This window comes from Amblyomma mixtum, chromosome 8, assembly GCF_055824585.1.
Source record: "Amblyomma mixtum isolate Tamu chromosome 8, ASM5582458v1, whole genome shotgun sequence".
Taxonomy (NCBI): Eukaryota; Metazoa; Arthropoda; class Arachnida; order Ixodida; family Ixodidae; genus Amblyomma; species Amblyomma mixtum.
Genome location: NC_143019.1, coordinates 112,691,822 through 112,718,990, shown reverse-complemented (window position 1 = coordinate 112,718,990; position 27,169 = coordinate 112,691,822). Strand labels below are relative to the sequence as shown.

At 48.1% G+C, this 27,169-nt stretch overlaps 1 protein-coding gene and 2 pseudogenes across 7 annotated transcripts in view; 2 read left to right on the top strand and 1 right to left on the bottom strand.

The window, feature by feature from the left end:
• The window catches only part of LOC149333962 (uncharacterized), a 159,797-nt gene that overhangs the window by 97,071 nt on the left and 35,557 nt on the right, over positions 1-27,169 (bottom strand). The gene's annotated exons all lie outside the window — the stretch shown is intronic.
• On the top strand, positions 21,222-23,071 carry LOC149333966 (uncharacterized; annotated as a pseudogene).
• On the top strand, positions 23,071-24,936 carry LOC149333965 (uncharacterized; annotated as a pseudogene).

Below are 27,169 nucleotides of genomic sequence, written 5' to 3'. Positions count from 1 at the left end.
CCCAAACTAAAATTCAATGCAAAACTGCCCGATGTAAAACACTACACTGAAACACGAAAAGTACTGTTAGGGACTAAAATTTCCAAGACGCGTGCGTCGCAACCGAAGAAGATAATTTGTCAAGGGAGGAGTGGCCTTGCCTCAGAGTTGTATTACAAAAAAAATGTGGGGAAGGGGGGGGGGGGGCATCACATTATTGTCGTCTGCTTTTGAAAACAGCTGGTAGCGGTTGTACTTGTATTGTATAGCTTATCAAAGCTCAGTTTTTAGCATGAGTACCCTTTTTGTCAAGAGAGTGCCGTAACTTGTTTATACAGGCTTTCCATTTGTACTCAATGCCCCTCCAGCAATGCGTCGCAACCGAAGAAGATAATTTGTCAAGGGAGGAGTGGCCTTGCCTCAGAGTTGTATTACAAAAAAAATGTGTGAGGGGGGGGGGCATCACATTATTGTCGTCTGCTTTTGAAAACAGCTGGTAGCGGTTGTACTTGTATTGTATAGCTTATCAAAGCTCAGTTTTTAGCATGAGTACAATTTTTGTCAAAAGAGTGCCCTAACTCGTTAATACAGGCTTTCCATTTGTACTCAATGCCCCTCCAGCAATGCGTCGCAACCGAAGAAGATAATTTGTCAAGGGAGGAGTGGCCTTACCTCAGAGTTGTATTACAAAAAAAATGTGTGAGGGGGGGGGGGGGGGGGGGCATCACATTATTGTCGTCTGCTTTTGAAAACAGCTGGTAGCGGTTGTACTTGTATTGTATAGCTTATCAAAGCTCAGTTTTTAGCATGAGTACCCTTTTTGTCAAGAGAGTGCCCTAACTCGTTCATACAGGCTTTCCATTTGTACTCAATGCCCCTCCAGCAATGCGTCGCAACCGAAGATAATTTGTCAAGGCAGGAGTGGCCTTGCCTCAGAGTTGTATTAAAAAAAATGTGTGAGGGGGGGGGGGGCATCACATTATTGTCGTCTGCTTTTGAAAACAGCTGGTAGCGGTTGTACTTACTTGTATTGTATAGCTTATCAAAGCTCAGTTTTTAGCATGAGTACCCTTTTTGTCAAGAGGGTGCCATAACTTGTTTATACATGCTTTCCATTTGTACTCAATGCCCCTCCAGCAATGCGTCGCAACCGAAGATAATTTGTCAAGGCAGGAGTGGCCTTGCCTCAGAGTTGTATTACAAAAAAAAATGTGTGAGGGGGGGGGGCATCACATTATTGTCGTCTGCTTTTGAAAACAGCTGGTAGCGGTTGTACTTGTATTGTATAGCTTATCAAAGCTCAGTTTTTAGCATGAGTACCCTTTTTGTCAAGAGAGTGCTGTAACTTGTTTATACATGCTTTCCATTTGTACTCAATGCCCCTCCAGCAATGCGTCGCAACCGAAGATAATTTGTCAAGGCAGGAGTGGCCTTGCCTCAGAGTTGTATTACAAAAAAAATGTGTGAGGGGGGGGGGGGGGGGGGCATCACATTATTGTCGTCTGCTTTTGAAAACAGCTGGTAGCGGTTGTACTTGTATTGTATAGCTTATCAAAGCTCAGTTTTTAGCATGAGTACCCTTTTTGTCAAAAGAGTGCCCTAACTCGTTAATACAGGCTTTCCATTTGTACTCAATGCCCCTCCAGCAATGCGTCGCAACCGAAGATAATTTGTCAAGGCAGGAGTGGCCTTGCCTCAGAGTTGTATTACAAAAAAAATGTGTGAGGGGGGGGGGGCATCACATTATTGTCGTCTGCTTTTGAAAACAGCTGGTAGCGGTTGTACTTGTATTGTATAGCTTATCAAAGCTCAGTTTTTAGCATGAGTACCCTTTTTGTCAAAAGAGTGCCCTAACTCGTTAATACAGGCTTTCCATTTGTACTCAATGCCCCTCCAGCAATGCGTCGCAACCGAAGAAGATAATTTGTCAAGGGAGGAGTGGCCTTGCCTCAGAGTTGTATTACAAAAAAAATGTGTGAGGGGGGGGGGGGCATCACATTATTGTCGTCTGCTTTTGAAAACAGCTGGTAGCGGTTGTACTTGTATTGTATAGCTTATCAAAGCTCAGTTTTTAGCATGAGTACCCTTTTTGTCAAGAGAGTGCCCTAACTCGTTCATACAGGCTTTCCATTTGTACTCAATGCCCCTCCAGCAATGCGTCGCAACCGAAGATAATTTGTCAAGGCAGGAGTGGCCTTGCCTCAGAGTTGTATTACAAAAAAAATGTGTGAGGGGGGGGGGGGGCATCACATTATTGTCGTCTGCTTTTGAAAACAGCTGGTAGCGGTTGTACTTGTATTGTATAGCTTATCAAAGCTCAGTTTTTAGCATGAGTACCCTTTTTGTCAAAAGAGTGCCCTAACTCGTTAATACAGGCTTTCCATTTGTACTCAATGCCCCTCCAGCAATGCGTCGCAACCGAAGAAGATAATTTGTCAAGGGAGGAGTGGCCTTGCCTCAGAGTTGTATTACAAAAAAAATGTGTGAGGGGGGGGGGGGCATCACATTATTGTCGTCTGCTTTTGAAAACAGCTGGTAGCGGTTGTACTTGTATTGTATAGCTTATCAAAGCTCAGTTTTTAGCATGAGTACCCTTTTTGTCAAGAGAGTGCCCTAACTCGTTAATACAGGCTTTCCATTTGTACTCAATGCCCCTCCAGCAATGCGTCGCAACCGAAGAAGATAATTTGTCAAGGGAGGAGTGGCCTTGCCTCAGAGTTGTATTACAAAAAAAATGTGTGAGGGGGGGGGGGCATCACATTATTGTCGTCTGCTTTTGAAAACAGCTGGTAGCGGTTGTACTTGTATTGTATAGCTTATCAAAGCTCAGTTTTTAGCATGAGTACCCTTTTTGTCAAGAGAGTGCCCTAACTCGTTCATACAGGCTTTCCATTTGTACTCAATGCCCCTCCAGCAATGCGTCGCAACCGAAGAAGATAATTTGTCAAGGCAGGAGTGGCCTTGCCTCAGAGTTGTATTACAAAAAAAATGTGTGAGGGGGGGGGGGGGGGGGGGGGGCATCACATTATTGTCGTCTGCTTTTGAAAACAGCTGGTAGCGGTTGTACTTGTATTGTATAGCTTATCAAAGCTCAGTTTTTAGCATGAGTACCCTTTTTGTCAAGAGAGTGCCCTAACTCGTTCATACAGGCTTTCCATTTGTACTCAATGCCCCTCCAGCAATGCGTCGCAACCGAAGAAGATAATTTGTCAAGGGAGGAGTGGCCTTGCCTCAGAGTTGTATTACAAAAAAAATGTGTGAGGGGGGGGGGGGGGGGCATCACATTATTGTCGTCTGCTTTTGAAAACAGCTGGTAGCGGTTGTACTTGTATTGTATAGCTTATCAAAGCTCAGTTTTTAGCATGAGTACCCTTTTTGTCAAAAGAGTGCCCTAACTCGTTAATACAGGCTTTCCATTTGTACTCAATGCCCCTCCAGCAATGCGTCGCAACCGAAGAAGATAATTTGTCAAGGGAGGAGTGGCCTTGCCTCAGAGTTGTATTACAAAAAAAATGTGTGAGGGGGGGGGGGCATCACATTATTGTCGTCTGCTTTTGAAAACAGCTGGTAGCGGTTGTACTTGTATTGTATAGCTTATCAAAGCTCAGTTTTTAGCATGAGTACCCTTTTTGTCAAGAGAGTGCCCTAACTCGTTCATACAGGCTTTCCATTTGTACTCAATGCCCCTCCAGCAATGCGTCGCAACCGAAGATAATTTGTCAAGGCAGGAGTGGCCTTGCCTCAGAGTTGTATTACAAAAAAAATGTGTGAGGGGGGGGGGGGGGGGCATCACATTATTGTCGTCTGCTTTTGAAAACAGCTGGTAGCGGTTGTACTTGTATTGTATAGCTTATCAAAGCTCAGTTTTTAGCATGAGTACCCTTTTTGTCAAGAGAGTGCCGTAACTTGTTTATACATGCTTTCCATTTGTACTCAATGCCCCTCCAGCAATGCGTCGCAACCGAAGATAATTTGTCAAGGCAGGAGTGGCCTTGCCTCAGAGTTGTATTACAAAAAAAATGTGTGAGGGGGGGGGGGGGGCATCACATTATTGTCGTCTGCTTTTGAAAACAGCTGGTAGCGGTTGTACTTGTATTGTATAGCTTATCAAAGCTCAGTTTTTAGCATGAGTACCCTTTTTGTCAAGAGAGTGCCGTAACTTGTTTGTACATGCTTTCCATTTGTACTCAATGCCCCTCCAGCAATGCGTCGCAACCGAAGATAATTTGTCAAGGCAGGAGTGGCCTTGCCTCAGAGTTGTATTACAAAAAATATGTGTGAGGGGGGGGGGCATCACATTATTGTCGTCTGCTTTTGAAAACAGCTGGTAGCGGTTGTACTTGTATTGTATAGCTTATCAAAGCTCAGTTTTTAGCATGAGTACCCTTTTTGTCAAGAGAGTGCCCTAACTCGTTCATACAGGCTTTCCATTTGTACTCAATGCCCCTCCAGCAATGCGTCGCAACCGAAGATAATTTGTCAAGGCAGGAGTGGCCTTGCCTCAGAGTTGTATTACAAAAAAAATGTGTGAGGGGGGGGGGGGCATCACATTATTGTCGTCTGCTTTTGAAAACAGCTGGTAGCGGTTGTACTTGTATTGTATAGCTTATCAAAGCTCAGTTTTTAGCATGAGTACCCTTTTTGTCAAAAGAGTGCCCTAACTCGTTCATACAGGCTTTCCATTTGTACTCAATGCCCCTCCAGCAATGCGTCGCAACCGAAGAAGATAATTTGTCGACGGAGGAGTGGCCTTGCCTCAGAGTTGTATTACAAAAAAAATGTGTGAGGGGGGGGGGGGGGCATCACATTATTGTCGTCTGCTTTTGAAAACAGCTGGTAGCGGTTGTACTTGTATTGTATAGCTTATCAAAGCTCAGTTTTTAGCATGAGTACCCTTTTTGTCAAGAGAGTGCCCTAACTCGTTCATACAGGCTTTCCATTTGTACTCAATGCCCCTCCAGCAATGCGTCGCAACCGAAGAAGATGATTTGTCAAGGGAGGAGTGGCCTTGCCTCAGAGTTGTATTACAAAAAAAATGTGGGGGAGGGGGGGGGGGGGGGCATCACATTATTGTCGTCTGCTTTTGAAAACAGCTGGTAGCGGTTGTACTTGTATTGTATAGCTTAGCAAAGCTCAGTTTTTAGCATGAGTACCTTTTTTGTAAAGAGAGTGCACTAACTCCTTTATACAGGCTTTCCATTTGTACTCAGTGCCCCTCCAGCAATGCAGTTTTGCATCTGCAGGACGGTGTTCCGCAAAGTTTGGCGGTGCCGCCACTCCCACTGAAACGAGGCGACATCGCTACACAGCCTACGGTGCCCAGCTAAACTGGACATCTAAATCAAGAAGGTGAATCAGTACACGAAAAGAAACGATCCGTTCCTCCGGAGGGAGATAACCTCTTCCTGCCATCACCAAGCTGTCATACAGCCACCGCACAGAATCGGCAGATTGCGCCAAGATTGCTGCACCGAAGTCCAGAAACAAAGGCGGAGTTCCTGGCCTATTTTGAAGCTGGCATGCCACCATGCGATGCCATCCGCCGCCATGATTGTCTGCTTGCGGATAAGCCAAGCGTGCCAATGCTTCTTGCAAGTGGGATGACAAACCCAAGCAAGAACTCTGTCTACCATTGGCATGATGACCGGAGGGCTGAAAAGTGCGGGCCACATACAAACCCAGTTTTAAAGCTAGAGGAAAAAGACAGCAAGTTATGCAGCCCAAGGTAAGGACCCTGTTCACTGATTACTTACAAGTACGTGTTCTTAACACTGCTGCGTCAGCTTTTCGCCACTGTTCTTGAGAAAATCAGTGTAACAAGTGGCTGCAGCCTAAACTTGTACTGCACTAGTTGCAAGGTAATTTTAGTAGGGGTGGATTAATAGGGCGCTCTTGGATTGGACAGTTGGGGGGGGAGAGGTCCATTTGAATCACGCATTTTAGGTTGAAAAGATGGCGTTCACCGTGCTGTTCCAATGCAAACTTTCTCACTTCGGAAGGGGGCGACACCCCCTTAAATCTCCACCTGCATTTTGCCCTTACAATCACTAACCCCGTGAAGCACAGAGACAAAAACCAAGTTAACAGTGCTAGAAGACAGGACATAGAAAACAGATCTTCTAACACTCGAACATGTCCCTCGAGAAATTGTGTTACCAGAAGTCTTGAGAAGCAGCGAAATGTGCATGTCTACAAAGAGGAACACACACACGGTCGCCTCGTCATTCATAGCTTTTTAGGCGTTTCTTAGACAGAAAAAGTGAGAGCTGTCATTGCAGAAATTCTGCATTCCATTTCACAGTATGTTACCTGAACATTGCAATTATCATAATGCATGCTTTTATTATGCAGGCATTGATGTCTATACAGCTAGGACTGATGACTACTGGGCAGTGGTCATTGTGACACCGATTATGCGCCACATGAAGACCATGGATTCGGCACAAGACAATTTTTGTCGACTCCACAGCATCTTGCGATACTACAAAAACTACGATCACAGTGCTGCTCGCACCAACACAGGCAGGTGCAGTGCCAATTGCAGTACTCCTTCACAGTGCCCAGAATACTGAAGGCTACAGCCTGGCTTTCTCCCTCCTGAAGCAGCACTATCCATCATGCTTCCGAAACCTGAAGACTGCAAATATCATAATGCATGCTTTTATTATGCAGGCACTGATGTCCATACAGCAAGGACAGATGATTACTGGGCAGTGGTCGTTGTGACACCGATTATGCGCCACATGAAGACCATGGATTCGGCACAAGACAATTTTTGTCGACTCCACACCATCTTGCGATACTACGAAAACTACGATCACAGTGCTGCTCGCACCAACACAGGCAGGTGCAGTGCCAATTGCAGTACTCCTTCACAGTGCCCAGAATACTGAAGGCTACAGCCTGGCTTTCTCCCTCCTGAAGCAGCACTATCCATCATGCTTCCGAAACCTGAAGACTGCAAATATCATAATGCATGCTTTTATTATGCAGGCACTGATGTCCATACAGCAAGGACAGATGATTACTGGGCAGTGGTCGTTGTGACACCGATTATGCGCCACATGAAGACCATGGATTCGGCACAAGACAATTTTTGTCGACTCCACACCATCTTGCGATACTACGAAAACTACGATCACAGTGCTGCTCGCACCAACACAGGCAGGTGCAGTGCCAATTGCAGTACTCCTTCACAGTGCCCAGAATACTGAAGGCTACAGCCTGGCTTTCTCCCTCCTGAAACAGCACTATCCATCACGATTCCGAAACAGAAAGGTACGACTATGTACAGAACTAAATAGAATGGTTGTGTTTCTTCGAGTGACATGCTTCTTAAAGGAATGAGCTAGCTTTGCGTTGGTAAACTACTTTCGAGAACAACACATTTGCATGGTTCTTCTCTGGTCATACTAGTCGGACAACAAGCCCAGATTCTAAATAGACTGACAGCTGAATTTCGAAATCCAATTTTCATTCTGCGCAACGAAAACTCAGTGTCCAAAGTGCCTGATTCCACAATGGTTTTGCCACGAACAGCATAGAAGATTTTTACCGAGAATTTTTTTCCAATGGACCAGGGTTGCCAGTTCCGCTTAATATAAGCGAATTTGGGCTTCTTTTTTCACCGAGTCGCTTGTAAATTTTTACAGCCGCTTGTCGCGTTTTTTGGGGCTTACTTGCACTGTTCCTGCAAATATTGTTATTTTAATGCCCATCACACGCGTTTGTCGTTAAATATACGCGATAGTAGCAGTAGTCACAAAGTACGAAACAGTCCCTCTCCATTCATCAATAATTTGACGCCTTTCCAGCACTCGTGGTTGTCTATGTCGTAGTGTGTTGCCGGTGTTTGTGCAAATTGGCTTCGAAGTGCCCGAAATATGGCAAACGAGTTTTGAGGTGTTTGGTGCTGGGACTTTCAACCGACATTAGAAATGTTGCAGCTATTCAACTCTAAAAACATGTATGGTTCCGATGTGGATGCGGAGGATTTTCCTGATGGGTCGAACACTACCGACGATGACTGTGTGCAGTTGAGCCGTGAAATTAAACATACGTTGGAAGGAGTCAACAAGAAACTTCATTCATGTATACTGGCAAGCGCGCAATGAACAGGGTGCAGGCTACCGTGGGGACAATGTTAAAAAGTACATGAGTGTTTTCGATCATTCTCGTGGATATCGTCGCTGTTCAAAATAAAGTAATTTGATCACCTTCCCTTCGTATTTCTGCGATTTTTGGATACTATAATTAAACGATTTTCAAGAATGAGAAAGTTTGTTATCGTCCGCTTCTTTTGGGCTTCTTAGCAAAAGTCGCGCCGCTTTTTTTGGGCTTGTTTTGGGGTGGTTATTTGCTTATTTGCTCGGCGGCATCTGGCAACTCTGCAATGGACGTACCCATTTTAATGTATCCTGACGCTGCAAACCATCGTCAGCAAACTCAATAGCAATTGCACACTGTCAAAAGTGATGCACTGAAACTAATGTTGCTGCAACCACCAGACAGTATTAGACATCTTAGTACAGAGTAGTCTGAGTTAGACACCGAGAGCTAGTACAACACAGTGGCATATGCCTCGTTAACAGTCTGTAGCCCTTATTGCAGCGTCATCTAGTAACAAAATCTCTAAGTCTTTCACTACTAATGTGAAGGAAGAATTGCTTTTTATCAAAAGGTGTATTTAAGAGAGTGTAAATTACAATAAAATACAACAAATGCTGCAGAAAGAAACAAGCACTCTGCACTTTATAATATATGAGTAATATTGTACTGAACTCTACTCACATGGCGGGTATGTACACTGAAAATAGCAAGGTTTCACTGCTGGATGTTGCTCCAGCTTGTTTCATGGAATTTTCAATGCTGAATTAAAATTGTAAATCCTTGGGGCTCCAGGTAGAGGGCGGATGCTGAGTGTCAATGCTGACAATAAAGTGTACGCAATGAAATTCATCTATCACATTGCAATCAAGATCTATGAAGTGCTGGACATTAGGTTCCCGACTGAGAAGAAACACAATGCCATGCTGGACGCGGCCATCTGCAACATGATATACAACCTGCACCAAGCAGAGTGCCAGCGGACGAACAATGGGCCAGGGACGGCCAAGGTCAAGTTTGACAGAAATGCGGGGGCAACCATTAAAGTCCACAGCACAGAAAAGACGTTTCCCGTTGCAACTCTAAAGCAGTATTACGCGAACGCCATGGCAGCCTGCGGGTACAACGCGGCCAACTATCCGACATGGGGGGGAAACGTACAGACCATCCTGACTATCCTGACCTGCTTCGGAGAGAGGCTCAAGGAAATCAGAATCATGCCGGTGGGAGTTGTCATAAGCAGGAAGACGACAGGCAACACCACCGAAACCCAAGTCATGGACTTCAAGAGGATCGGCATGAGACCACAACAGCGTCAGCTGTGCTCGGGAGCTGGCTTCAAGCCCTTTGTGAAGAGTGGTCTGGCTCAGTCTTTTGGGCCCCTTACTCAAGTTGCGATGCTTTCATGGCCAACGATGACCGGTACGCCGACAAGTGGGTCGCAGCGGTGAACCGCACACTTGCATACGTCCCTGACATTGAAGTGATCACCCGACTGTTGAAGTCACACAAGGTGGGCGCCAACCAAGGAATCGTCACCCACTTGGCCAACATACTCATGATCGCCGGCAGCCGAGAGCAGAGAAGGATGACCCCCCCCCCCCCACTGTCCGCATTCATGCACTACTTGACTGTCCCCAAGGAAGACGGGACATATGCTTTCGACGAAGAACAAGCCAAGACATTCGACTTCTCAGGGAAAGGGGCCTTCGTCTTCTACAGGGACAAAGCCAAGAGCAACCTGCGGTTCTGCTTGAACATAAACAATGCAGTCTGCCAATATCAGGCAAGGTATCTTCATTTCCACCATAACCTCACGACACGTTTTCTGCAGATGGCAGCTCCTGTAATAGTAACTGCGACTGTTCTTGGTGATTTATTACACAAGATGTTACTCACATTTTTACAGAGGTTCTGAGTGTCCAAGTGCACCAGCACACTCCCCGAGAAAATTCATCATCTTTGAGGAAAACTTGATGCAGTTGTTTGAAGTGTGCAGACAGTGCCAAGCACCTTCCAAAGTGTCGACAAGAGTTACTGGCTCTGCACTTCATGTGACAACATGAAGCAGCACAGATTTACTTGGATGAGCCAGCCCATGCTCAACAAAAAGGCAGCGAAAAACGCACTGCTGTCTGCCGCCATATGTTTTTCTGGAGACAGCCCAGAAAAGGTGCTGCGGCTACTGCAGCGAGCGGGCACCTGTGTGCCGTCCAGCCACCTAACTATGTGTATCAGGCATTCATCTTGCAGCCAGGTATCACAGACGTATGTAACAAGTGCTACTGCAGCCGAAAGTTGTTCTGTACTGCCTGATACTTGTGTGCATAATTGTACGGTGCGGGCACATTTTTCCTGACCTTATTTTTTCCTTCAGCATTCAGTACAGAACATGTTGCAATAATGTACCACAATCAAATCAAACCCAATCAGAATTAATTTCACTTCATTTGGTAAACAAGTTTTTTCCTGTTCTGGTAAATTGGTTTTCTAGGAAAGGAAATGGCGCAGTATCTGTCTCAAATTTCTCGGCGGACACCTGAACCGCGCTGTAAGGGAAGGGAGGAAGGTAGGAGTGAAAGGAGAAAGAGGTGCCGTGGTGGAGGGCTCCGGAATAATTTCGACCACCTGGGGATCTTTAACGTGCACTGACATCAAAAGATCCCCAGGTGGTTGAAATTATTCCGGAGACCTCCACTACGCCATCTCTTTCTCTCTTCTATCACTCCTACCTTCCTCCCTTCCCTTACGGCGCGGTTCAGGTGTCCGCCGAGATATGTGAGACAGATACTACCCGTTTTCTTTCCTCAAAAACGAATTTACCAATTTACCAGAACAGGAAAAAAAACTTGTTTACCAAATGAAGCGAAATTAATTCCTGTTCTGGAAGCAATACATTGTGACAAAGGTCAAAAGATATGGAGTGACAACAATGCATTCCATACTTCGACATGGTATCCCAGAGGCTGCATGTCAGGCATTTATTTCTGCACTCCTTTCAAGCTCATGCTACACAATTTCATTCGCCAGATGTGGAAAGCTGAACAGCATAATGTGCTGGAGGCGCTAGAAGGACCACTTCACTTGGCTGGTGACGGGCGACGTGACTCGCCAGGTTTCTCGGCCAAATACTTGACCTACAGCTTCATGAACAGAGCTTCCAGCAAAGCCATTCATTTTGTCCAAGTGCAGCGGGGAGAGGTGGGTGTCACCTTTCTGTCTGGCCTCTTTGAATGTGGCAGCGAGCTGCCACTTTTGTACTGGCTGTATAATTCTGGGATGCATCACATCACGTTTTCAGAGCAGGGAAGTATTAACGAGTAATGCGATGGAGAAATACGGGCTTGTCAAAGGCTTGGAAGAGCTGAGGTCCCAAGATGTGGCTGTTGCATCATTGACAGCTGAGTGCCACCCAGGTGTCAAGAAGCACATGCAAGTGCATGAACCCAGTGTCGACCACAAGTTTGATACGTGGCATGTTGCAAAGAGTAAGTGATCAGTGTAATGCATTGACAGCATGTTGTGCCTATGATATTTGCATTTTGAGAATGAGAATGAACCTTCCTGTGAAAAATCGTTAATATGTAAACATGTAAAAATGTACTGATTTTTCTCGCATCACGAGCAGGAACCACAAGCATGCCAGCTGTCTCTTTGTTTATCTGGTATGGCATTTAGGTGTGGCCGCAATTTTACTTGTTACAGCAGCTACTACCCCTATTATGCAGGCACTTTTAAATGCTTTTGATTGGAGAACCTGCAAGATTCTCAACAGCTATTGAACCTCAAGAAGTTGCGACGCTGCTACAATGCAAACTCACAGTCTAGAGATTGCATCATCACACACCACTGTTTTGTGCCACCACCATTGCTGCCAATGCTGCAGGCATATTGGCAATCAACCTACAAGTTTGACCGGAAAAGGTTAAAAACGAAGTGTTTATTTGCTATAGTTACATAATAACTCCCTAATAATCCAATTAACCAAGCCATACTTGTTTGAAAAAAAATAAATTGCGCCCTAACCACCATGACCTTCGTCCCTGGGTCCAACCAGTAGTCAACCACCTATATTGGTGTGTCGCTGTCAGTGGCCATATGGAAAAGTAAACTTGCAAAATCATTCTCTCGTCATAAAGCAATCTTAAGGGCCTGGAAGTTTTCATTTGTGAACCACAGTCAGCGACATTTCTGCACTTGTTAGTTCAAGATTTTAGCAGTACAAAGCCTCGTGAAATTTTCAGAGGCATTCTGGTTTGCCATGCTAATTAGAGGTGCGAACTGAAAAAAAAAATGATCCTGAACTTGAAAAGAGAGTGTGCAGACAGATTCAGATTGTTTCCTCTCATTAAGTTTGACTTTTCTCCCAGCCTATATCTGATGTTCATAATAAGAAATTAGCACAACTGAGGTTTTTTGATACTGGGTAGCATGTATTGCGAGGGATGCCACCCTTCACACCTATGCCACTCCTGACCTCCTTCCAAGACATTTTGTTAAAGCTAGCTGTCTACTTGAATATACTTTCCATGACAACTGCCATCTGACTCAGTGCGTTGGTCTCATACATGTTGCAAGCACAGAATTGCATCACTGTTTGTTTGTGAACGAGTTTTTTCTGGGCATGCTGAACCATGTTGACAATGTGCATTCTGGGTATGGTGACCTTTACCCAAGCTGCCTGCATGACAGCATACCAAACGGAAAATGGCTCTCACCAGGTACAGTCATTTTTTGTGCCTGTAGTTGCATTCACTTAAAACTGAAAATTTTCAGGCGCACCGGCTTATGCTTGACTGGTTGCCCTTGCATCCGAAAGGGTTCTTCTCAGAGACATCGAGAAACTTTCGGCATCTGGACAGACATACAACCTGGAGTCTTTCCACAGCGTGTTAAGTTTACCCCGAAGTCCGTGGCATTTTTGACTGACATCATGCGTGCAAGGTACATCCTTCACATGTTCACACATGGCTGCTTTTCTTACTTATATTGCAGAACAAGTGTAACTATGCTTTCGTACCTGTCCCCTACATATTTTGTTTCATGATTACGACTCAGCTAGCCATCCTTCATCACAACGAAAACAATGGCCGTGCTCAAGCAGTCACCAAGGATGGGGAGCAAAGGTGGAAAAGGGAGCAACTGAGGGCCAGAAAAGGGGAAGGAAGTTGCGTGCCCAGTCAAGACTGCAACAACTTATGGTGTGCACATCCAGTTTAGATAAACATTACACAACACTGTTTTCTTTTGCAGGATATGTTCCAGCCCTGATGGAAGAGGTTGTTGACCGTTGCATCTCCTGCCCTTCTTTCAGCCAGGCACGAAGTGAGAGTAGCAGGAGCAGCAGCCACAACCCTCTAATGAGCGAACTTCGCATGCCACGGCGCACAAAGCAGGAGCTCACTGCCGCACGCCGGTCACGGTTTGCAACGAGTGCCACAATTTCTGGACTGGATCCTGCTCCCTTAATGAGCAGGGTTGGCTCAAATAGCTTTTGAGAAGGAGCCTTTGTGTGTTGTGGCCCCACTGTTGTAAATCCATAAGGAAATCCATAAGGATAACGACATCATCCTTCCTCAATGGTCAGGCTCCACGAAGCCCCTGTGACGAGTTCCATAATGTACCAACTACATTTCATCTCCCCATCTGTACGACAGTTTCAACGTCTGCAAATTTTGCACTAAAAGAGCCTAAGGAGAACCATTGGAGTTCCGCAGGCAGCCACAAACAATCAAGTTCATCATGAGTCACTATCGCAACTTCTTAGCCTTGTGGTGTCACAAAAGTTATTAATGCAACTTGGTCGCCTTGGAGAGACAGTAGCCAGGTGAGCTCTTCTATAGCCTCTCGGAAAGAGGTCGAGTACTGGGCTTGCCTGGCAATTAACGCCCTTAGAGCCCTAGGTCCTAACTTTCAGAGACAAAGCCAGCGGCTAAACCCATCGTGGCTATTTGAGAGTCTCAATTGTACACTAACCGTGTATTCAGCCCAATGTGCCCTAGTCGGTGAGGGCAGGGGGACTTTATTCTTATTTCATTTTCCCTTGCCCAGCCTAAAGTACATGTAAGTTGACCATTCCTTGCGTTCTCGCTAAAGCGGAGTACTCCTTTGGTGGAAACAAATTCGTTCGTGCCCGAGCACTTTGAAGCAGAATAGTGTCACGGAACCAAGGATTGAGACACCGTTCACTGGCAGCGTTTGCCAGAAAAGCCCTCAAGGTGGTGTTCACCTCATTGTCTTCTGATGCTACCTGCGGCCACCTGGTGGCTAGTGAGCGTACTGTGATTCTTGCAAGTGCTCACCTTTTCGTGCCTGTAGTCAGTAGCGCGTGGGTAACTAGCACAACTGAAGAGGGCGTAAACAGGATGCGACGCAGCTGCCAAGGTGGCATTCTCTGGGCGCCGCCATTTTCATTTCGTACTGGGGCATCGCCATAGGCCAACGTGACCATGGTGACCATTTTTTTTTTAATTTTGGCATTTCTGTTCATATGTGCAATTACTAAATGTATTTACCGCTTAGTTATTATACTAGTAATGGGCGCTTGCTTCAAAACAAATTACACAAACCAAATGTCACGTGACAGAATAGTGAAGCCTGCGTTGACGCTATGGTTGTATTGACTAGGATGGGCAAATACGCCGCCCGGACGCTCGGCATCGGAAATTTCACCGCGATGTCACCGCTGTCACTAAAGTTTGCCTCAAGGAACAGATACGGCAAAAAAAGGAAGAAATCGTTGACCTCAAACGTCAAGAAACGTTCCCCGGCGTTGCACGACATTGACGACGAGCGAACCTCAGCGTCAATCAAATGCCGGAGTTGGCGAGCTTGCGGTGCGAGTAGGCCTAGTGAGCCCACCGTGTGGAAGTGCTCCTGATGTTGGCCGTGTTCGTCGGGATACAGCAATGCTGATGCCTTGTGATGTCGAGGAATCGAAGAAGAAAGCAGACTCAATACTGCAAGAGCTGTCATTAACTGCAGCAAGAAAACGTAAGGCTGACTTGACCGCCGGCAACGCCACGGTCAGCCGGCTCAATCGACCAGCTCCGCCAGGATTTGCCTGGACTCGCTCCACAGCCTTCTTGCTAAAACTAAATGCTAGACGTGCGGCGGCGACGTCAGAATCGGCCGTGGTGATCGAGAATACAGTGTTGCTGTGAAACTCGGCCTCTCATGTTGTAACTGCGGTGACATGGGATCGCAGTGGAGTTCACTGTGTGTGAATGGTACGTAAAACGTAAACCCCTTTGCAGTGAACATTCTGGTTGCGCGCGCGGTGGTGAGCGCCGGAAATAAACTGCGCTCAATGACATTTTCGCAGCAATGAACATTTCATATCGTGGAATGCACACAGCAATGTGGCAGAGTTACATCAAAACAAAGCTGACACCTGCTGCACTTCGTGCCGCCAATAAAGTCACTGACCAGGCTCTACAGCAGCAGCTCTACAATGAGCTGCACCTGGGCAACCCCGGAAACAGGTTCGTTCGAACTGCCTGCACTACGTGAACTGGTTCTCGGGGTGCTGCACTTCACCATTTGTTTCAGCGGTGCAAGATGGCGCCGTCTGCACGACGCCATTCGTTTCAACAAAGTGCAGACGCTGTGCAAGTCAAGTTAAAGGGACCCTGAAATGGTTTCTTCAATCATATTTTATTGCAACAACTCTGTAGAGGTGGTCTCTGCGAGTATTCTAGTCTGATTCAGAAAGCTGCGCGTGGAACCAATAATTTACAAACAATTTTTCAAACTTGCCACTCACAGCCAATTAGGGCGACACCTCACCGCGCCTTTTTACCCGCCCCTACCACTTGACGTAAACTGGGCAGCCTTGGCCACGGACTGGGCGACCCTTCTCATTGGCTCTGCCAATTGACGTCACGCGCAATTTTTGCAACATTTCATTTGAAACTGAGCACTGATGCTCCTTGAAATATTATTTTACTGATTGCTTATTATTTTTTAAAAACATACGTATACAGAGGTAAGAATCCAGCGCATTTCTTGAAATTAATGTGGTACTTCCGGTAAAGAAGGAAATCCGTCTGCTCACAAAAGCATGTGTTTTCGTCAAATCTCGGCGCCCGCCTTTGCGAGTTTCCTAGCTGCGCCGATGAGTCGCTGCTATAGTGTACTAGAATTATATATATCGCTGCTGCCGTCGCCCTGTGGGTCTCGGTATGGCGTGTACTGAAAGGCTCGAAGCCCATCTCAGCGGTGGCTGCACGCAGCCGCGCTTCGAGCTCCGGATCCATGCTGTTCGAGCAGCAATCAGGAGACAGATGTGCGAAAACTTGGACAGCGCGGCACCGATCGTCATCAGAAAGACTGCCAGCTATACTCGAGCAGCGACAAAGCATGCCTGCTTATGTTGGGAGCTTTCGGCAACGGCACCGCTCGCGGGCTCTCCGAGCGACGAGCTCTGCTGCTACCTGGCTGTCGTGGTCGTCGCTAGGCCTATAGCTCGTTTCGCGTTGAAGAGGGAGCGGCCGGCGCTTCGGAAGTCGCCTGAGCTATAATAAAAGGCTTACTCTACACATCGCTTTACAGTCAACAGCATCATCTCACAATAAAGTAATAGTATGGTCACTTTCCGCGACGCCTTCAGCCGCGAAGCGAGCGGGCGCCAGGCAAGCCGGACCCCAACGTCAGGCCAGCGGCAGCTGCAAGGCGGTTGTGGCCAGAAATTTGCTCGTATCACAGTTGTTACCTTTACCAGCAGCTCAGTATTGGTCAGCGATCCTCAAAAATGATACATTTTTCACATTTCTTGGCCTAGGGTTTATTATTTACGTCAAGAACACTCTAGCTCATTTTTTATGACGCCGGCAGACCTGATCCAGGCCGGTCGGCCGGCCGGCATGCTCGGCGTACTTGACATTCGCACAAGGAAATACAAAACAGCCATTCTACCAGAGATGATGCTTTCTAGTTTCGAGCAACGACAACATGTCTGTTAAAAAGTGGATCTTTCGGCAACGACACCGACTGCGGCAACGCCGGGCGACGAACTGCGCGCTGGTCCCAGGCTGCCCTAGTCGTCGCTAGGCCTAATGGTTTCGCATCGCTGACGGCACTTCGGAAGTCGCTTGCGCTATATCAAAAGGCCTACTCTTCACATCGCTTTACTGCGAACTCGTCCCATAATAGAATATATATTCGATTTCCACGACGCCTTCAGCAACGGAGCTAGCAGGCGGCAGGCGAAGCGCCGCAGCAGCGCCAAAGCGGCTATGGGATGAAATTTGCTAGTATCGCATTCATGACTTGTACGATCAGCTCGGTATTGGCCAACGACCGTCAGAAGTGATGCATTTTTGACATGCATCTCTCCCAGGGCTTGCTATAAACGTGAACAAACAATACTAGCGCGTTTTTCACTCGCCGGCGGCCGGCGTCAAGGCTGGCAGGCCGGCCCGGTGTGGCTCGGCCCCGAGCGCCCTGAGGAGCGCGCTGTACGTCATCACGACGCTGCCGCTCTCCGTGCTCGCTTTGGCTCCCGCATCCCGTCGTTGCGTCTGCCGCGCGCGGCTCGTCGTTGACATCTAGCAAGTTGCACGCAGGCGACGAGCTGCGATCGGACGTTGCGACGCCGTTCGCAACAGCAGTGAATCGCACTCACTTTCGCACATGTGTCTGCGACCACCGGAAGTAAACAAGCAGAGCGCCATTGCCTGACGTATGCATGGGCGGAGCATCGGCCCGTCTTTTCTTTTTTTTTTTCGGAGCAAGCCCCGCGTGTATGAGTTGAGGGTGGTATGTGGGGGAGAGGAGGAACATCATTTTTAATCGGCGATATCATAGTCCTTCAATGCTTTTATGGTCATGAAACTTCTCCGTAACGCTATGGGACAGCTTCATATGTTGACCGCGCCTTCCACGAGGCGGCGCAAAGAGTCGTGTGGGGGCAACGACGCGAGGAAGCGAGCGTCTACGGCCGCGAGTCTACGGGCGGAATGGGACGCCGGCGGTGCGGCTGCAACTATTTTCCCTTTTCACTTTGCCTTCGTTTGCAAAATAAGTACAGTGCACGTGACGTGCAAGCCTGCGATGTCGAATACTTGCTGCGTGACGGGTTGCCGCTGCGGCTACGGAGGTACGCAGGAAAAGGTTTCGCTGTTCTGTCTGCCGAGCGACGCCGAGCAGCGTGAAATATGGAAGCGGGCGACACCCCGACAGGAAAGCGGGGGCTTTAGCTTAGACTCCAAGTATATCCGTGTCTGCGAGAGCCATTTTGCCCCGCGGATTTAATTCGGCCTCACGAGTTCGTGATCAACGCAGAAGCAGTGTCGCCGCAACGCGAGAAGATGACACTCAGGCCCGGCGCTGTCCCACGGATGTCCGAAGGCCAACCAGCGTACTTGAGCACGAATCTGTGACGATGTTGCATATCAGACAGCTCTACTCTGCAATGTGCTTGCGGCTTTTGGTGCGAAAGCACTATTTCACGGGGTCAAAACCAACCAAGAATCTTGTGGCCTCCCTGAATTTAAGGGTGCAAAAATAAAATAAATATCGCCGCGACTGGAAATTTCGAACCCCCGGCGGCGCGAACGGATCAGGTTTGCTGGCCACTACACGAGAGCACTATGCTATCGCAGCAGCCGATCACGCCTCGTGTTGCTGTTGTTGTTGTTGCCTCAAAAGCGATGGCGCATACCCACGGTGGGTGATTGGCCAGGATTTCGTGCAGACCCAAACAGGAAAAAACTTAACTGCAACACACTCTCGCGCGCTGCGCGCATTGTACACCGTCGTCTTCATCAATGCCCACCTTCGGAACGAACACATCAGACCAGCTTAACCTCGATCAGAGCTTAACTTCAGTCTAATATCGTCGCCAGACGTGCCAACGACCCAGCAAAGCAAAACCATGAGCCAAACAATCTAAACCCATGCGTTCGCACGTCTGCTCGGTTTAACCGCGTGAAACCGCTAGCGCTTTTTATTTTTTGTACATGTTTCTCTGTGTCTCTGTCAATGCTCATTTTTGGTTTATTGCGCGGCCGCTCACAGCTTGTCTCTTATTTTGGTAGCGCGAAGCCACTACATGAGCAATGAACCACAAAAATTCACGATTTCCTTGCACTCGTCAGCGCCTGCGTAGTCGCAACGTGACAAGGTGTAAATAAATGGCTTATGTAGCAAGAGTCTTCAGCAGCTGGCTTTGCCACCTCCGAAAGTGTCTTCAAAAAAACAATTGAGATAACACCATAAACTACCGGTGCATTCGTCATGTGACCGCTTTTGTAGCGCGCACTCAAGTTCTTAAAATGCCGCCATAACGTCTTGTTTTCAGCATTATTGAGATTGCAGTATTTCTCACAAGGTAAACGCCAGCCTTAAGCAGCCTTGTGCACTTAGATGAAACCGAGGACTCGGCCGAGAATGGCGCAACCTAGACACAAATAGATATGTTACTGATCGCTACGCTAGATCTTCCAGAATGACGTTGTAGGCAAGTTGCGGTAAAAATGAATGCGAAGGCTGGACCAATGTACAAAAATCGCTTTTTTGTAAAAAGCAACGAGAGAAAGTAAGCGCGTTAGTAGTTTCCCAGAAAACAGCCGCTAACAAGGTTTACAGCGGCCGTCGTCGATCGCACAGGGTTTTTAGTGTCTCGATGTTGCAGCCAAGCTTTCAGGTGATAACCAGTAAAGTAGTGTCCATCCTAAGCCCAAATACCGATGTCCAGAAAGCACAAATATCCAGCGAATATGAGCCTCTTGGCCGGAAAACAGCCGCTGCGAGCAGGGCTCGCGCGGCGACTCCTGCCCCCTCGCCGACAGCCGCGCCACTAGCGGCGCGCGCTGTCCCTATATGAAACTTTGGCCGGAGTTTCGTGACCAGAAAAAACATTGAAGGACTATGGCGATATCTTCGGTGTTGATGGAGTTCGCTTAACAATTTTTGCGGTGCGGCGACAAGTGATGGAATACCGATCTCTCGTGGGCTTTTGCTAACCTTTGCAAAAAGCTTTTCAGGGTCCCTTTAAGGAAAGTTCAGGAAAACTGTACACCTCCTCAGTGGTCAGTGCCGAATTGGTGCAGCTGCCATGGAAGCAGACGATGGTTTGAGCTATGCGATAAACAAATTATTCCACTCTTCGATGAGAACGGTGCCCCACACAGGCCCGATTGTTATGAAACGTGACTGGCCACCCAAGAAGGCAGCGACGGAAGTGGCTACCGCGGCCCTTGCTGGCACGCACCTTGAATCTCTCCACCTGCGCGCTCTCAACGAACCCGTCACCGGCGTCTTTCCTTTGGACTAATAAAGTTACAACAAATCTTCAAGACGGTTATGTTAACTAAAAAGTACTCACGTGCATGCAGCATTATGCATGTTGTTGCAACAACCGCTCAACATGCAAGCCGGCGCGCGCACACCTCAGTCATGTTCAGTAAAAGAACACACGTGTGTTTCGCTTATCTGGTTTGGTTATTGGTTATTGGGGTTTAATGTCCCAAACCAACTCAGGCTATGAGGGATGCCGTAGTGAAGGGCTCCGGAAATTTCGACCACCTGGGGTTCTTTAATGTGCACTGACATCGCACAGCACATGGGCTTCTAGAATTTCGCCTCCATCGAAATTCGGCCGCCGCGGCCGTTTATCGAACCCGCGTCTTCTGGGCCAGCAGCCGAGCGCCGTAACCACTGAGCCACCGCGGCGGGGCGTTTCGCTTATCTGCCGTGAGGTTTAATCGAGGCTGATGCATGCAAACACCTCGCTGCAATGGGCTGTTTGAAAATTCTTCTCATGGTTCTTGATGTTGGCAGCCGTTGATATATGGGCGCCACGCTGCTGGCTGCGATTTGGTGGCGACGCCAGGCAACCAGGCCTGCACTCGACCATTCGTTTTGGAAGCAACCAAGGCCAAGCTGCACTTCAACTGCAGGAACTAGCGCTGCACACTTGCCGCACTGCCGCGGAGCTTTACAGAACTGGTGCAGGCGAATCGAACAGACCTTACATAGCCGTGTCTTACAATGGGTCGTGTCGCCATAATATGAGCTGAAATCTGCGCCGAAACTTTTCCACAATGCCTAGTGTCCAATTCATGAGCGGTACCGTAGCCACCTTGGTCGCATTTGAAACAGCTGCCTTTTGCCTTCAATTTCCCACCAGAGCTGCTTCCTTTCGCCCGTTGGTTGGCGAGAAAATAGCAAAAAGAAAAGGTGGCATTCAAAATCCTATTGGCTGTCGCGGCACACGTGACAGCAGGTTGTCATCCGATTGGTGGAGCTGGCTGGCAGCGTCTACTCGGCGCGCCTGGGCTGCGGGGAGACGCGACTTTGTGCCGGATCATACAGCACAAGAAACACACAACGATGGCTGGTTCTGCGCGCAAGGTGCATTCACGGCATAAATTTGGTGGCAAGAAAAGGAAGAAGTCGCTCGTCGATAACCTCAAAAGGCACCATGCTCTAACTATGCACGCCAACAGTGATGAAACTCCTGTGCCAAACGATCGAGTCAGCGAGGCTCGTAGGTAGGCCTAACTCGCTCCGCAGCACGGGAAGCCGCTAGCGGCAGCGCCTGCATCCGCCGTGATACAGTTATGCTCGAGCCCTCAGATGAGCTTGAAAAGAATGTGAAAACTAAACAAAAACTCCGGGAACTCGCCTCAACTCCAGCAACGAAGCGGAAGTCTGCTTGTTTCCGCGGCAACAGCTTGGCGGAGTGTCTGCGCGACGAGGCAAGCTTCACGATCATTTGCCTAGAATCGCTCAACAGTGCGATGAAACACGTGAAGTGTAAAACGTGCGGCGGCGACGACGTTAGCTTCGCAAAAGGTGAGTGAGGATACGGCCTCGCCGCTGAACTTTTTCTTCGGTACACAAACTGTGGGGACACATCGTCTGCATGGAGTTCACCGCGGGTATGCGGCAGTCAGAAAGCTAACCCTTTCGTCGTGAATGTGCACGATGCTCGTGCAATGCAGAGCACTGCGAACCAGCAGACAGCTCTGAATGACATTTTCTCGTCACTCAACATATCCCACTGCGGTGCTCACAAAACGTGGCAAGACTATGTGAAGAAAAAACCGACGCCTGCAGCAGCCCGTGCGGCCCAAGAAGTGACAGAAGAGTGTGCGCAGTCAGTTCGAGAACTTTATAATCAACTCGACCTTGGGAACGCTGGCAATATCGCAGTGTCATACGACGGTACTTGGATGACACGCGGCCACACATCCCACATAGGTGTGGGCACCATCATCAAACTTTTTACAGGACTCATGCTTGATTACGTTGTATTGTGCAACTTCTGTGCCGGCTGCAAGCGAGGTCCGAAAGATGATGACCCATCTTACCAGTCCTGGAGGGCTGGGCACCTATGCCAAAAAAACTCCGAAAAAAAATGCTGGAGATGGAGATGGGGGTTGAGGCAGCCGTTATACTTTTTGAAAGGTCTTTGAAGAAGTATGGCCTTCGCTATACGACAATGCTTTCAGAGGGTGATAGTCGGGCTTTTCTAGCAGTGCAAGAGGCTGATGTGTACGGATACATCAAAGTACAGAAGGAAGACTGCATCAACCATGTGCAAAAACGTATGGGAACAGCCTTACGGACTTTGTTGTCCAAGCACAAAGGTACCGAGAACCTTGGAGGCAAGGGAAAATTGGCGGGCAGCCTGATCACAAAACTAAGCTCCTATTATTAAGCCTGGCCTTTGAAATCCCATAATGGAGATGTATAAGCAACCCAGAGGGCTGTGACGGCCACCTACCATCCCATTACCTCTACTGATGAGGTACCAAACCGCAGCCCCTGCCCACTGGGACTGGACTCCTGGTGCCGGCAAAATGAGGCAGCAGCCCGAGAGGAACCCTCTCCAAAGCACCGGTACAATATTCCACCGCATGTTTCCAAAGCATTGCTCCCTGTTTATGGGCGGCTGTCGGAAAGGAAACTCTTGGAGTGGTGCCATAGAGGTAAAACCCAAAACAGTAATGAGAGCCTGCATTCCTTCCAAGCCTAGCAGTGGAACGGGACACCAGACTTGGACTTGCTGTGAAAATGGGGCTCAAATGTTCTTGTGGTGTTATCAGCTCTCAGTGGTCCTTGCAAAGAAAGGAAGGTGTGAGGGCTTTCGATGTAAACCTCAGATCTATGCAAGCATTCAGGGGCATTGGCAAAGGGCCCACTTGTCTGAATGACTTCTGGGCAGTGATGAATGTTTCACACCGAGGACTGCACCAGAAGAGACGTACCAAGAGCATCTGAAGAAAGGGCTCAAGCCAGCTGCTGAAGTGGTTGCACAAACAGTTTTTGCAGGTGCTGTGGAGGCTGTCAAGGATGTACACAAAGAAATGGAAGTCAACTTCACCAAGAACATTACAGTTGTGTATGACGGCACATGGCTGACACGTGGACACAGCTCGCACATTGGTGTAGGCTGTGTAATAGAAGTTTACATGGGTCTTGTGCTTGCCTGTACAGTTCTTGTCGAACTTCTGCCTTGGGTGTGAAATAGGGCCAACTGAAAGCGACCCTGCATACCATGAATGGAAGGCTCACCAGTGCCAAAAAAACACTGATGTCAGCGCAGGACGCATGGAAGTTGAAGCCGCACTGCAGTTTTTTGGGTGCTCCCTTGACAGAAACGACCTCAGATACACAAACGCAATCTGTGATGGAGACAGCCGCACCTACTTGGCCTTGTGCAATGAACAAACATATGGGTTCATACCTCTCACAAAGGAGGACTGCGTGAACCATGTGCAAAAAAGGATGGGCACAGCACTTCGCTCACTTGTGAGCAAAGCCAAGAAGGGAGAGGCACTTGGTGGGAAAGGTGGCATGACACAGGATTTGACAAAAATTAGGCGTGGTTTAGCTCCGGCTAAGCCTGGTCAGTTGCATCAGCTGCGACGCTTTTCGAGTTGGCAGCGCGTACTTGTGCTGTCTCTCGAGCGCGTTGTCTCTTTCTAGCTTGGTCCTGTCGCCGTTGCTTCTCTTTAGCGCTCTCAATAACAAGATTCCACCGAGGCGAAGCGCGCATATACCCCCCCCCCCCCCCCCTCCGAAGCGCCACGTCCTCACCTTTTACCTCGACAGAGAGCGCACATGTGGCGGGAGCGAGCGACTATGCACGTGTAAGTGGCACGGCGCCGACGACGGCGGCGCCACCTGGTGGAGCTTGGCTGAAACGGTTGCTAGGCAACGCCTGTTCAAGGCCATTCGTGCCTACCGGCCACTGGCTACGCGACGAGGCGAAAACCTGGCGTAGTGTTGCTAACGCAACAAAAAGACTGACTAGTTACTATGGCCTAGCTCTGCGAAGTAGCACAAATGTGGAAGAAATGCAGAGGGCAGTGATGGCAACATTATATCCCATCGTATCCACAGATGCTGAGCCCCATCCCCACCTGGTGCCCGCAACTGGTGCAGCACCGTGCAGCTGAGGCAGAATACAAGCCACAACCTCCACACAAGTACCATCCTCCAAGCAGAGTTGTGCAAGCGTTGATACCAGTCTACCAACGCTTGTCCGACCCTCACTTACTGGCTCGGTGTAGTGGCAACAAGACTCAAAACGCTGCCAAAAGCCTTCATTCAGTGATTTGGACATTAATATCAAAGCAGCAGCATGCCTCCCTCGTCACTGTAGAAGCAGCAGTATACGAGGCAGTTGCTAGGTGCAATGCAGGCAACTTGCGAGCTTATACCGAGCTTTGCATTACACTGGGTGTAAAACCTGGTGCCCTTGCCCTTCGCAGGACTGCAGAAAAGGACCATCAGCGAGCCTAGAAATCGTCTCGCATGCATGAAATCAAAAGGCAGAGCCCCAAAACGTCAACTGTAACCAAAGACAGCGAAAACTACAGTCCTGGTGCATTTTGAGAGTTGTGAACTGCTCTGAAAACTTTAAGAGATGTTTTCTCAAAAGTGCGTTTTGGGTATCCTGCTTTGTCTGTGGAGAGGGTAGTGTGGGAATACCAGGACCAATTCTCATCCTGTTTGTTTTTATGTATTGCCTGAAGTGTGCTTGAGGGTATGAAAGCCTTCAATATCTCGTAGAGGGCTTAGTTCTTTTTTTTTCTAGAGCTAATTTGTGAATGACAAGTTCTGGCACAGTTAGTGAACGTGAACATGATGTTCTGTGAACGTGAACATGATGTTCTGTGAACGTGAACATGATGTTCTGTGTAAAAAAATATAAAGGGCTTGAAAAAACTTTGGAACTGTTGTACCCCGTAGGGCTCCTTTGAGCAAAGATTAAGACTGAAGGCAGCTCCCTGGCATGTTTCGTTACAGTGCCAGGTTTTCCACAAGCGGAACACATGTAACATTTTGTAGCTTGAAAAATATTCAACCTATCACAATGAAACTCCATATGTCTTCATTTAAGACACTTTTGAGTGTGGCTACCAAATTTCATTGCTCTAGGTCAAAGAACAAAAAGTTAGCTCTGATCCCCATCTCTGTCACCACATGTCTAGTCTTTAATGTCTAACACGTAGCCATGACGATAAGCAAAACAACTAGACGTATCCAGAGATACACTGTACCTCTCACTACGTACAGCCTGGCACAGCTGAGCTAAGCCATTGCCAATGTTTAAAATTTCTTCAAAATTGTTTTTAAATGGCTTTTTTTGTGACCACTACCCCATTTGTGACCACTACCCCATTATGCAATAAAATAAAAAATAATTGTTCAATCAAAAAACTGCTCGCAACATTGTGTTCCTTATTCTTTCTTATGTCTGCCAAAGCAAGTTGTTTCTGCCGATGTGCGTTACAACAATGTCTGTCATTTTCCCTGTCAGCAGGCGTCTACAGTTAAACCTCGATATAACGAACTTCAATATAACGAAATCCTTAATATAACGAAGTTACGAGACATGGTTAACTTAATCCCCATTGAAAACCATGTATACTTTGCCTCGACATAACGAAGTGATATTGTTGCCATTTCATTACAACGAAGTCTCGTGACCTAAAAAAATGTTCCCGGAAGGAAAATGTCGCCATGACGATGACGGCCGAGGGGAAAGCGGTGCCAGTGTGAGCGATTGGGTAGCAAGCGGGAGAGAACGAGCCAACCCTCCCCCTTCCACCCGTCCCCCTTTTTTTTTCCTTGCGCTCTGTCACCGGCGACGGCGCATACCTCTGCGCATGCCTCCCGTTCTCCTCAGGCTTCTTTGCTGTGCATGCATCAGCTTGCACGCCCGTCTCTCATTGGACCTGCCAACCCATGTGATTGCTTGCATGGCTGCCATCGCCGCCGTACTCCTTGTCCACATTGTCGCGTTGATCACACGCTGCTAGCACACGTGCTGGATACATCGCAGACGTTGCTTTGGTTTCCCGTGTCTATGCCCGCGTGCGTCGCTACCACGAGTGGTAAGCGGAACGCCCAACAAAAAGCGGCGATTCTGTAAGCAGTTATGAAAAGTGAAAAGAAGAAAGACGTTGCGGCTCGATTCAGCATATCTAGTACTCCTAGATATGCTGAATCGAGTACGCTTTCAACATCAGTGAAATGTGGAACGAGCACCCAATGTAGGCGATGGAAGCCTGCTACATATCAAGATGTCGACAAAGGCTGCGTTCGGCTGGTTCGTGGACACCAGAGCGCAGAATGTACCGGTGAGCGGCACAATTTAGCAACAAAAAGCAAAGGATTTCGGCTGACTACTCGAAAAAGGATTCTTTCGAGGGAAGCAGTGGTTGGCTCCACCGTTCCATTCGGTTCCATTCGGCAGCAGTGCACGTCTTGCCACGTTCACTAATCTTCCTGCACTTTGCAGCCAAAGTATCCGGCATTTCATCGACGCAAGTACCCTAAAGCAGCTGTTCGTCGCCGGAAGCCAAGCCACGCATCTGATTCAGCACCTTACGGGATTGCGGACCTATTGGAGCTCTGTGCCTGCGCTGACGGTTGACCCGCCACCTGGGATCATCGACAAATAGCTGGAGCAGAACTGACGGGGTTTCCATTCGGCAGCAGTGCGCGTCTTGCCACGTTCACTAATCTTCCTGCACTTTGCAGCCAAAGTATCCGGCATTTCATCGACGCAAGTACCCTAAAGCAGCTGTTCGTCGCCGGAAGCCAAGCCACGCATCTGATT